Genomic DNA, 10,951 nt, shown 5'->3' with positions numbered 1-10,951 from the left:
AAACGCAACTGGGTGAGGTGGCTCACGCTTGTAATCCCAGCTCTTTGGGAGGCCAAGGCAAGTGGATGATCACTTGAGGCCAGGAGTTTGAGACAAGCCTGGGCAACATGGCAAAATCTCATCTCTACTAAAAATACAAAAAAATAGGCAGGCCTGATGGCACACGCCTGTAATCCTAGCCACTTGGTAGGCCGAGGCACGAGAATAACTTGAACCCAGGAGGTGGAGGTTGCAGTGAGCTGAGATTGCACCACTGCACTCCAGCCTGGGTGACAGAGCAAGACTTAAAAAAAAAAAAAGAAAAAAATTCGCCTCTAATAGAACACAGTGGAAGTGAGGCCGTGTGATTTTCAAGGCTAGGCCACAAAAGGCATTACAAGCAATATGACTTCTGCCTGGCACTGTCCCTTTTGGAATGTCTTCAGAGCTTTGAGCCACAATATATAAAGTCTGGTTCCCCTGATGCCACCATGCAGAGAAACCACAGAGGGATGGCAGAAGCTGGAGGAGCCCCAGCTATACCAGCTCCCAGCTGTGCCGAGTCTTCCCAGCCCAGGCACTACACACAAAGGGAGCAAGACTTCAAGATGACTCCAGGCCTAGAATTCAGCGGAAATATATAAAACGCTGTACTCAACAGAGAATACATATTCTATTCGGTTGTGAAAAATTTATAAAAATTAACCAAGACTTAGCCTTCAAAGAAACTCTGAATGTATTCCAAAAGAAGTATCATATAAGCCATATTATCAGACCATAATACAACAAAATTAGAGTGTAACAAGAATGAATAACCCAAATAACTCTATCCTTTTGGAAATTTGAAAATATCCTTTCCCTCATATAAATCAACAAGAATAAGGCTGGGTGCAGTGGCTGTATTCCCAGTACTTTAGGAGGTCAAGGCAGGTGGATCGCTTGAGCCCAGGAGATGGAGACCAGCCTGGGCAACAGAGCGAGACCCTGTCTCTATTATATAAATTAAAAAATTTTTAAAAACACAACAAGAATAAACAATGTTGTATCTAGGAAAGGGAGAATGAAAGATTAATGATGACCAAAGAGGCCGGGCGTGGTGGCTCACGCCTGTAATCCCAACACTTTGGGAGGCTGAGGTGGGTGGGTCACTTGAGGTCAGGAGTTCGAGACCAGCCTGGCCAACATGGTGAAACATCATCTCTACTAAAAATACAAAAGTAGCTGGGCATGGGGGAGCACACCTGTAATCTCAGCTACTCGGGAGGCTGAGGCAGGAGAATCGCTTGAACCCAGGAGGTGGAGGTTGCAGTGAGCCTAGATCATGCCACTGCACTCCAGTCTGGGTGACAGGGCGAGACTCTGAAAGAAAAAAAAAGAAAGGAAGAAAGGGCCGGGTGCGGTGGCTCACACCTGTAATCCCAGCACTTTGAGAGGCCGAGGCTGGTGGATCACGAGGTCAAGAGATTGAGACCATCCTGGCTAACACGGTGAAACCCCGTCTCTACTAAAAATACAAAAAATTAGCCGGGCGTGGTGACGGGCGCCTATAGTCCCAGCTACTCGGGAGGCTGAGGCAGGAGAATGGCGTGAACCCGGGAGGCGGAGCTTGCAGTGAGCCGAGATAGCGCCACTGCCCTCTAACCTGGACCTGGACGACACAGCGAGACTCCGTCTCAAAAAAAAAAAAAAAAAAAAGGAAGAAAGAAGGAAAGAAAGAAAGAAGGAAGGAAGGAGAAAAGGAAAGAAAAGAAAAACAAAATTCTTCACCTGGGCCAGGTGTGGTGGCTCATGCATGTAATGCCAGCACTTTGGGAGACCAGAAGGACCACTTGAACCCAGGAGTTTGAGACCAGCCAGGGCAACATAGTGAGACCCCTGTCTCTACAAAAAACGAACATTAGCCAGGCATGGTGGTGCTCACCTGTAGTCCCAGCTACTCGGAAGGCTGATGTGGGAGGGCCTCTTGAGCCCAGGAGGTTGAGGCTGTGCTGATTGCACCATTGCATTCCAGCCTGGGCGACAGAGCGAGACCCTGTTTCAAAAAAAAAAAAAAAAAAAAAACAAAAGCAAAATACAAAAAGAAAATACTTCAGTCTGAATGAACAAAACTTTCTCAAATATTAAATAACACTGATCTAACAAGCTAATCTTTTAAATCCAGTGAACTTAAAGTTCTGAATATTCTGGTACAATTCAACAGTACAAATTGAACTTAAAATCCTAAAACTACAATCAGTCACATATTTGAAGTTTAGAGTCACATGGCTGTTTCTCCAACTGGCTAAATTTGTTAAACATTACAAGAACATATCATGCCCAATTTGCTCAGAATCAGTTTCTTCTTTGTTTTTGTTTTTTTTTTTTTTTCTTTTAAAGACAAAGTCTCACTCTGTCACCCAGGCTGTTCTGTGGCACAATCACAGCTCGTATTGCACCCTTGATCTCCAGGACTCAAGCAATCCTCCTGCCTCAGCCTCCCAAAGTGCTGGGACTGCAGGCATGAGCCACAGTGCCCAGCCACCTCAGATTCTTTACAAGAAAATACGGGCCACTCTAAAACATTTCTAAACTTAATTAGAAATCTTACCTGGGTTGAAAGATGTTACCCGATAAGGAACATGGTTATCACTCCAGGGAAATGAAGTTACTTCTGACTGGAAATTTTGGCCACACATAAGCTCTAGAACCAGAGAGAGCTGGGGGAATTCCTCTCCTGCCCACGAGGAAACTAATGGTTTATCAGCATGCTTGAGGTTGCAAAAAGAATACACATTGACATTGAAAGTTGCTAAATCAATGATTCTATAACTCCAAGGGTGGTCAAAGCCCACATTAACTACTTCTTTAGTCTCCTCACTTAAATCTACAAGCCCTACCTAGGCTGAGCACGTCAACAGATTTTGCATTTCTTTGACTCTTAAAAAGTGTGTACATAGGCTAGGCACGGTGGCTCATGCCTGTAATCCCAGCACTATGGGAAGCTGAGGTGAGCATATCACCTGGGGTCAGGAGTTCGAGACCAGCCTAGTCAACATGGTGAAAGCCCATCTCTACTAAAAATACAAAAAGTAGCCGGGCATAGTGGTGTGCGCCTGTAGTCCCAGCTACTCTGGAAGCTGAGGCAGGAAAATCGCTTGAACCCAGGAGGCAGAGGTTGCCGTAAGCCGAGTTTGCGCCACTGCACTCCAGACTGGGTGACAGAGCGAGATTCCATCTCAAAATAAATAAATAAAATACAATTTTAAAGAGTATGTACATATCTTCCTGCCTAGGTCTAAAGACCTTTGAGGTCACTGGGCACTATGGCTCAAGCCTGTAATACCAGCATTTTGGGAGACCAAGGTGGGCTGATCACTTGTGGCCAGGAGTTCAATACCAGCCTGGACAACATGGTGGAGCCCCATCTCTACAAGAAATACAAAAATTAGCTGGGCGTGGTGGTGCACGCCTGTAATCCCAGTTACTCAGGCTGAGGCAGGAGAATCGCTTGAACTGGGGAGGTGGAGGGTTGTAGTGAGCCGAGATTGCGCCACTGCCCTCCAGCCTGGGTGACAGAGTGAGTGAGGTTCCATCTCAAAATAAATAAATAAATAAATAAATAAATAAATAAATAAAATAAGAAATTAAATTAAATTAAATTAATAAGAAATTAAATTAAAAAGACCTTTGAACTTTACAGGAATTCTGCATTCTTTCCTGGCTTCAGAAGCATGCAATACTTTCAGATACTAACATATTAAACTGAATTCTGGAAGTCTTAAAGGGTTTTGTCTGATTTGTTTCACAGAACATGAAGTTCATTCAACTGACATTAAACACCCCTGAGTTTTGTGGAAAATAGTTTGGAAAAGTAACTGAATACGTTTATGAGCAATTAGAGTAGATGTGGTGGTGTTTTGTTGTGATTTGTTTTTTAGACTGAGTTTCACTCTTGTTGCCCAGGCTGGAGTGCAGTGGCATGATCTCGGCTCACCACAACCTCCACCTCCCAGGTTCAAGCGATTCTCCTCCCTCAACCTCCCGAGTAGCTGGGATTATAGGCAAGCACCACCACACCAGGCTAATTTTGTATTTTTAGTAGAGATGGGGTTTCTCCATGTTGGTCAGGCTGGTCTCAAACTCCTGACCTCAGGTGATTCACCCACCTCGGCCTTGCAAAATGCTGGGATTATAGGCATGAGCCACCATGCCCTGCCGAGACCCTGTCTCTTATAAATAAAATAAGACACACAATGGCAGCTTGGAGAAAGGAGAGACGGCCCACTCTTCCATGGTGATGGGCTCCTGTCTCCTTACAACTAGTTAGGGCTCACGAGGGGTACTGGACAGGCCACTCACCAGTTATCTCTGATTATGGGCCACTGATGAGTCTATTTCTCTTGGCTCCCAGGAGAGAAATCCTTTGCTTGTCAGCCTTTAGCAGGTTTCCTCTGCAAACCAACCTCCTATGGTCCCTTTGCATGCCAGCCGGGGGTGTTCCAGTTTTCTGTAATTCCTGCGAATACATACAGCCTAAAGAAGGAGCCTGTGCTTTACCACCGGGACCTTACTGGGGAAGAAGGCTGGGAAGGGTGGTGAAGCCTGGCTTCAGGATGCTGGGGCTGCTAATGTGGGTGGCTCTTTTAGCGTGATAAATAAATGCTGCCGCTGAAATCTTTCTTTCTTTCTTTCTTTCTTTCTTTCTTTCTTTCTTTCTTTCTTTCTTTCTTTCTTTCTTTCTTTCTTTCTTTCTTTCTTTCTCTCTCTCTCTCTTTCTCTTTCTTTCTTTCTTTCTTTCTTTCTTTCTTTCTTTCTTTCTTTCTTTCTTTCTCTCTCTCTCTCTCTCTCTTTCTTTCTCTCTCTCTCTTTCTTTCTTTTTTTCTTTCTTTTTCTTTTTTTTTTTTGATGGAGTTTTTCTCTTTCACCCAGGCAGGCTAGAGTGCAGTGTCACAATCTCAGCTCACTGCAACCTCTGCCCCCTGGGTTTAAGTGATTCTCCTGCCTCAGCCTCCCAAGTAGCTGGGATTACAGGCACCTGCCACCACTCTTGGCTAATTTTTGTATTTTTAGTAGAGATGGGGTTTCACCGTGTTGGCCAGGCTGGTCTTGAACTCCTGACCTCAGGTGATCCACCCGCCTTGGCCTCCCAAAGTGCTAGGATTACAGGCGTAAGCCACCGCACCCGGCCTGAAATGTTCTTTCTTGCATCTCAGACTTTCCTCCCTTCTTCCAGAAGTACATCCCTTAAAGAGTTCCTTAACTGGGAGTTAGCTGCTGGTAAAACCTCAACTAACAATCAAAATTTCTGTTGTTTTTTACCCTTCTTTTTGAAATACAGTTTACTGCAGTGTAAAATTCCAGGTTGATGGCTATTTTCTCTCAGCACTTTAAAATAGCATTTGGGCTGGGTGCAGTGGCTCACACCTGTAATCCCAGCACTTTGGGAGGCTGAAACAGGAGGATTGCTTGCATCCGGGAGTTCCAGCCCAGGCTGGGCAACATAGTGAGACCTCATTTCCACACACACACACAAAAAAAAAAAAAAAAAAAAGAGAGAGAGAGCGAGAAAGAAAAAAGAAAGAAAAATTAGCCAAGCATGGTGGTGCACACCTATAGTCCCAGCTATTTGGGAGTCTGAGACGGGATGATTGCTTGAGCCAGGGAGGTTGAGGCTGCAATGAGCTATGATTATACCACTGCACTCCTGTACTCCAGCCTGTATGACAGAATGAGATTGTCTTAAAAAAAAAAAAAAAAAAAAAGCAAAAAGAGAACCCATAGAATGGGAGAAAATATTTGAAAAACATATATTGGATAAGGATCTGGAATCAAGAATGTATAAAGGATTCTTATAACTCAGTAATAAAAAGACAACCCAATTAAAAATGGAGAAAGGATTTGGATAGACATGTCTCCATAGAAGATATACAAATGGTCAATAAGCACATGAAAAGATGCTCAGCATCATTAGCCATCACATAAATGCAAGTCAAAGCCACCATGAGATACCACTTCATGCCCACTAAGGTAGCTATAATAAAAAAGACAGATGAGAGTAAGTGCTGACAAGGCTGTGGAGAAATTGGAATTCTCATTCATTACTGGTTCCCACCAATAATACAAAATGGTATGATATAAAATAGTACAGCTGCTCTGGAAAACAGTTTGGTAGTTCCTCAAGATGTTAAACAGAGAGTTGCCATATGACCCAGAAATTCCACTCCTAGATATATACCCAAGAAAAATGAAAACATATGTCCACACAAAGCTTGTATGTAAAAGTTTATAGCAGCATTATTTATAATAGCCAAAAGATGGAAACAACCCAAATGTCCATCAATTGACCAATGGATAAATTTAACACAGTATATCCACATAATGGCATATTATTTTGCCATAAAAAGGAATGCAGTACTGATGCATGCTACAGCATGGATGAACTTTAAAAATATGCCTAGTGAAGAAAGCCAATCATGAAGGACCACATATCATATCATTCATTTATATGAAATGTTCAAAATAGGCAAACCTATAAAGAAGGTAGATTAGTGCTTGCCAGAGGCTGGGGGAAGAGGGAAATGGGGAAGTGACTACTAATGGGTAAGGAGTTTCCTTTTTGGAGCAATAAAAATGTTCTGGAATTAGATAGTGGTGATGCTTCTACAACTTTGTGAATATACTAAAAACCACTTAATCATGACTTTGAATAAATGAGTTGTGTGGTATTTAAATTACAGTTTTAAAAAAGGACATTTGGATGTCTCCTGGTTTCCACTGTTGCTGTTGGGAGTTATGCTGACATTCTGATTCATCTTTTATAGGTAATTTTCTCCACTCTTTCCCCTAGGCTGCTTTAGAACCTTCTCTGTTTTTTTCTTTGGTTCTACAATTTCACTCTTTGTGTCTCAATATGAATTTTTTTTATCCTATTTTAATTTGTTGAACTCCTTGGATCTGAGGATTCATGTCTTTCATTAATTTTGGAAACTTCTCAGCCATTATATCCCCTCAAATATTACCTTTCTTCTCTTTTTTTTTCTTCTGAGACTCCAAGCAAGCATTGATTAGACTATTTTATCCTCCATATCTATCAACTCTTCCTTTATATTTTCTCTCTCTTTTTTTTTTTTTTTTTTAGAAATGGGGTCTCATTTTGTCACCCAGGTTGGAGTGCAGTGGCATGATCATAGCTCACTACCGCCTTGACCTCCTAAGCTCAAGCAATCCTCCCACCTCAGCCTCTGGAGTAGCTGGACCTACTGCACACCATTATGCTGGCTGATTTTTAAATTTTTCGTAGAGATAGGGTATCCATATATTGCCCAGGCTGGTCTCAAACTGCTGGCTCCAGTGATCTTCCCTCCTCAGCCTCCCAAAGTGTTGGGATTACAGGCATGAGCCACTGCACCTTGCCTATATTTTCATCTCTCTTTCTTTGCTGCATTCTGGGTGATGTCTTAGAACTTTACATTAAAATATTGAACTACTTTCTTGTTTTTTTGTTTTGTTTTGTTTTGTTTTTGAGATGGAGTCTCGCTCTGTCACCAGTCTGGAGTGCAGTGGCGCAATCTTGGCTCACTGTAATCTCCACCTCCTGAGTTCAAGCGATTCCCCTGCCTCAGCCTCCCGAGTAGCTGGGACTACACACACGCACCACCATGCCTGGCTAATTTTTTATGTTTTTTAGTAGAAACGGGGTTTCACCATGTTGGCCAGGATGGTCTTGATCTCCTGACCTTGTGATCCACCTGCCTCGACCTCCCAAAGTGCTGTGATTACAGGCATGAGCCACCGCGCCCGGCCTATTGAACTACTTTCTCCATCTCTCCACCTGGATGTCTAAAAACATCTCACATATAACACATCCAAGACTAAACTCCTTCCTACCCTAGCCTTCCCATCTTAATAAATGGTAGTTCTACTTCTCGAGTTACTCAAACCCAAAGCCTGGTGTTATCCTCACCTTCACTCTTTTCCTCACACTCTACATTCAATCTGTCAGCAAATTATGTCAGCTCTACCCTTAAAATACATCTTATATACAGAGGAGAAAATGCACCCATCTATTCCAGAAGCAAGGACATTGGCCAAAACATGAAATTAGGACCAAATTCCTTAGCAGAGAAGGAGGTAAGAGAAGTTTGTGTTTATTATTAGACATTACTTTCTGTGTCCTGGACATGAGCCTTTGATCTGCAAAAGATATTCTTCCTGAGGGTGTATCTCCTAAGTAAACCAAACTATAGATCAGAAAGTTATTTAGGGGCCTGGTGCAGTGGCCTATGCCTGTAATCCCAGCACTCTGGGAAGCTGAGGCGGGCAGATCTCTTGGGGTCAGGAGTTCAAGACAAGGCTGGCCAAAATGGTGAAACCCCGTCTCTACTAAAAATACAAAAATTAGCCGGGCATGTTGGCAGGTGCCTGTAATCCCAGCTACTCGGGAGGCTGAGGCAGGAAAATCACTTGAACCCAGGAGGTAGAGGTTGCAGTGAACCAAGATCATACCACTGCACTCTAGCCTGGGCAACAGAGTGAGACTCTGTCTCAAAAAATAAATAAATAAATAAATAAATTTTTTTAAAAAGCTATTTCGGAAGCAGATAATTAGAACAAACAAATACTTCCATCAAGCTAAAGAGGCCTAATAAACTGGGGTTCTCCACTCTAGGCCCTGTCTAAAGGTCTCAGGCCAGTCATCCAGAATTAGTCATCCTCAGGCTCCCATTCCAATATCTCATCTGTTATACCCCAGAAATTCTGTTTGAATCTGGCCTCTTGCCCCAATCCTCACCCCTGTGCCCTGGTTGGAGCCCCATTGTCACATCCAGGACTTGTGTAGTGGCCTTCTACTTGGTCTGCCTCCAATATTTCCCCAGCCACTTCATCTTCCAACCTCTCAACAGTCATTCTCCTAGAAAGACTTCTCATCCTACTTCTCTGTTGAAAAGCCATCTTTGGTTCCCCAGGCTTCAGCATCAAATCACAACACTTTGGCATGACATTCACACTCTACACACCCTATACTCCAGCCACTGCAAACCTCTCTCCACTCCCTCTGTAATATTTGGTGTCCTCATAGGTGTGGTTTCTTCTGCCTGAGAAGTTCTTCTGTTCCCTTTCTTCTTGGCAATCATTTACTTGCCCTTCAAGAGCAAGCTCATATATTCCCCCTCTAGGAAGACTCTCTAGACTCCTCCAGACAGTGCTCCCCTCTTTCATAGGAACTAACATATTACATTACCAGCTGTCTGCTCCTCCTACTCAGCAGACAGCTGCATATTCTCCTGCAGTGTGAGCCACATCCCTGAGACACCATGGTGAAAGTGAAGGCCAGAGTAAATGGGTTTGGCTGTATTGGGTGCCTGGTCACTAGAGCTGCTTTTAACTCTGGCATAGTGGATATTGTTGCCATTGATGACCCCTTCACTGACCTCAACTATATGGTCTACATGTTCTAGTATGATTCCACCCACGGCAAGTTCCACAGCACCATCAAGGCTGAGAATGGGAAGTTTGTCATCAATAGAAATCCCATCACCATCTTCCCAGGAGCGAGATCCCACCAAAGTCAAATGGGGTGATGCTGGCGCTGATTATGTTGTGGAATCCACCAGTGTCTTCACTACCATGGAGAAGGCTGGGGCTTACTTAGAGCGGGGAGACAAAAAAGTCACCATCTCTGCCCCTTCTGCTGACTTGTGATGGGCAAGAACCCTGAAAAGTATGGAAACAGCCCTGAGAAGGTCAGCAATGCTTCCTGCACCACTAACTGCTTCACCCCGCTGGCCGAAGTCATTCATGACAACTTTGGTATCATGGAAGGACTCATGACCACCGTCCAAGCCATCACTGCCACTCAGAAGACCATGGATGGCCCCTTTGGGAAACTGTGGCATGACGGCCACGGGGCTCTTCAGAACGTCGTCCCTGCATCTACTGGCACTGTCGAGGCTGTGGGCAAGGTCAGCCCCTAGCTGAATGGGAAACTCACTGGCATGTCCTTCCCTGTCCCCAGCACCAATGTGTCAGTCATGGACCTGACATGTAGTCTGGAGAAACCTGCCAAATGTGATGACATCAAGAAGGTGGTGAAGCAGGCGTCGGAGGACCCCCTCAAGGGCATCCTGGGCTACACTGAGCACCACGTTGTCTCCTCTGACTTTAACAGGGATACTCACTCTTCTGCCTTTGCTGCTGGGGCTGGCATTGCCCTCGACGACCAGTTTGTCAAGCTCATTTCCTAGTATGACAATAAATTTGGCTGTAGCAACAGGGTGGTGGACCTCATGGTCCACATGGCCTCCAAGGAGTAAGACCCCTGGACCACCAGCCCCAGCGAGAGCACGAGAGGAAGAGAGGCCCTCAGCTGCTGGGGAGTCCCTGCCGCACTCAGTCCTCACCACACTGAGAATCTCCCCTCCCCAGTGTTTCCACCCAGGCTCCCGGAAATGGAGGGGCCTAGGGAGCCCCACCTTGTCACATACCATCAACTAAGTCCCCTGTACTCAGGCCGAAAATAATATTACATTACCATTATTTGCTTGCATCTACTCCCCTATGACATGTGGAGCCCCTTGAGGGCCATGACCTTGCTTATTCATCTTCGTATTTCCAGAGCCTAGCACAGTGCTGGGCTGATAAAGGTGCTCAAAAAATTTTTGATGAGCCAATGAATGTATGAATAAATGAATGAATGAATGAATTTCTGACCATTGTGGTAGACTGCCAATTGGCGTCCCCTAACAAGCCTTGGCGTCCCCTAACAAGCCTAACCCTCCAACCCCCGCATTCATGCCCTTGTGCAGTCCCACACTGACTCTGAGCTGGGAAGTGACACATGTCATTTCAGATCACAAACCAGTGGGCAGGATCAATCATATGAACCTGCCTAACTGCAAGATGGAGGGGAGCAGGGTGGCAGCAAGGCATGATGCAAGATCTCAAAGCCAGGACTGCTTAGATACGGACAAATTCTTTTTTTTTTTTTTTTTTT

The 10,951-nt window shown here is 44.5% G+C and overlaps 1 pseudogene; it reads left to right on the top strand.

Annotated features, from left to right (window-relative positions):
* The first annotated feature begins 9,272 nt into the window (after positions 1–9,272).
* On the top strand, positions 9,273–10,271 carry LOC105539748 (annotated as a pseudogene).
* The last annotated feature ends 680 nt before the right edge of the window (positions 10,272–10,951 follow it).

This window comes from Mandrillus leucophaeus, unplaced genomic scaffold (assembly GCF_000951045.1).
Source record: "Mandrillus leucophaeus isolate KB7577 unplaced genomic scaffold, Mleu.le_1.0 Scaffold209, whole genome shotgun sequence".
Taxonomy (NCBI): domain Eukaryota; kingdom Metazoa; phylum Chordata; class Mammalia; order Primates; family Cercopithecidae; genus Mandrillus; species Mandrillus leucophaeus.
The sequence above is the reverse complement of the archived record's forward strand: the minus strand, read 5'-3'. Positions and strand labels throughout refer to the sequence as shown.